Genomic DNA, 2284 nt, shown 5'->3' on the forward strand with positions numbered 1-2284 from the left:
CTAGCCTAAACATTTATTATTTATGGTGAAAACATGCAAAACTTTCTTCTACTTTTTAAAAATAGACATGTATCTATAGGTGCTGGGGATGTCATTCTGTGTGCAGTGAATGTGTTGCTCTGATTGACTGATAAATAAAACACTAATTGGCCAGTAGCCAGGCAGGAAGTATAGTATAGGCAAAAAAAGCAGAGAGGAGATTTCTGGGAAGTGAAAGGCTGAGTCAGGAGATGCTACCAGCCGCTGCCGCCATGAGAAGTAAGATGTAAAGTACCGGTAAGCCACAAGCCACATGGCAACTTACAGATGAATAGAAATGGGTTAATTTAAGATGTAAGAACTAGATAACAAGAAGCCTGCCACGGCCATACAGTTTATAAGTAATATAAGTCTCTGTGTGTTTACTTGGGTCTGAGCAAATGTGGGCTTGAGCAGGACTGGAGAAAACTCCATAAAGGGGCATATCATATAATGCCACTATTTGATTAGGTTTTTGTTGCTGTTTGGATTTTTCATGATGCTAGGGATTAAATCCAGGGCTTCATACATGCTGGCAAAGCTCTGAACTACACTCACAGCCGTTTGTTGCTGCTAGCTTTCAAAGAAAGAAAATAAAAGAAAAGCTTCTTTTCTTCCCATGTCCTGAAAGCAAAGAGGCAACCGTGGTGATCTCTCAGGATTCATTTGAATAGCAGGAAGATGCCAGAGTATGTTGGAAAGCGAGAAGTTCAAAGGGACAACAGCAGCATCTCCACAAAATTTGAAAACAGCTATGCATTGAAGAAAATACATGTTCCAATGTTTCTGGAGCACATTATAAAAGGTATTGTCATGGTAGGAACACAGTTGTAGATATGTTGCCCTCTCAGCCCTCAACACATAATAATTACAGGGGGAGGCATTCCTTTCTCTCACTTTCAAGATTGTTCACACAAGAACCTTCAAGGGATTTTAGGAAGAAGGCAAGCATGGCCTGATGGGGGACATCCTGAAGTAAAGGAAAATATGCAAAGATTTGGTTTTTGTAGAGTGGGTATGGGAGAGGAGATGAGAGATTACAGAGTGTACAGGGACTCATGGTGAATAAGATAGGTCAAAGACAAAGCAGAATGTGGAAACTGAAAAGCTAAAATCCCTATGTGGCAGATAGAGGCCATGAGGTCTCAACCAGGCTACTGTTCCTAGTCTGGACTATATGTACATGAATCACAAAGTATTTCTAATGTCTTACTAGTGAAGCCTTGCATGAATAAATTAAAAAAAAACTGTGACAATTAAATATGTGTTTGTTACTAATGATTGCGTATGGCCATGTGGCAAAGACTGTCCTGCACTGGTGTTTATAGACTCTGGTATTCATAAACAGTGATCATGCCTCTACTTTGTTATAGTCAGAGCTTAATGTTCTTCTTGCAGTCCCTTTCTCAGGTGATTAAATCACTGCCCTCATGCTTCCTGTTCCTATAACCAACTAGCTTCTTTCTGAGAAAATGGCACCACATTATTTCAGCAGCAGACTCATGGTTGTATTCACAATTAATATTTATTGAGTGCTAATTGGGTGCCTGACCTTGTATTGAGTACTGAAAAGGACTCCAGTTGCTGTTGATTTATGCAGGTACACTCTGGAAATCAGGCAGCTCTGTGCTCTCCCACTGGCCCACATTCCCATGGGATAACTTGGCTCTCATCTTCCTAGTTTTCACTGATACACAGAAACTGAGTTTGTTGGTGACTTACTGTGTGATAGTTCACTCTTTCTTGACAGTGCAGTGTAGAACTCCAACACTATACTGTTAGCATTGGGAACTTAAAATGAGTATTCCTTCTCATATCCACTGGAAGTTCCCCTCCCCATTCAACTGTTATATTTATTACAGTAAGTCAAGCATAGCGACCCTAAGAAATCTCCATAGATTCCCCATATATACATTTGGAAGTGTTTTAGAGAAATGCTTATTTAAATCAGAAAGTTCCAGAAGGAAAGGAGAGACAACGTTGGCCCTATCTCCTTGTCTGTGTAGATGGAAGGGTTTAATGGAAAATATATTTCCCACTTTTGTCTGACTCAGTTTCTCTAGTATGGCTGAGAATAGACTGACCGAGGACAGGTTTAGGTAAGTACAACTTTATTTATTCACCTTGGAATAAAGATATAAACACCCATACAGAAAAGCACCTCTTTGATCCCTTCTTCCCCTCCCATTCTGGGGAAAGAGCTTAGTGTTCTTTTCATGGTAAACAGTTTTAATATTATCAAATACATCAATAACATTCTTTAAAA

The sequence above is a fragment of the Peromyscus leucopus genome, chromosome 2 (genome assembly GCF_004664715.2).
Source record: "Peromyscus leucopus breed LL Stock chromosome 2, UCI_PerLeu_2.1, whole genome shotgun sequence".
Classification (NCBI taxonomy): domain Eukaryota; kingdom Metazoa; phylum Chordata; class Mammalia; order Rodentia; family Cricetidae; genus Peromyscus; species Peromyscus leucopus.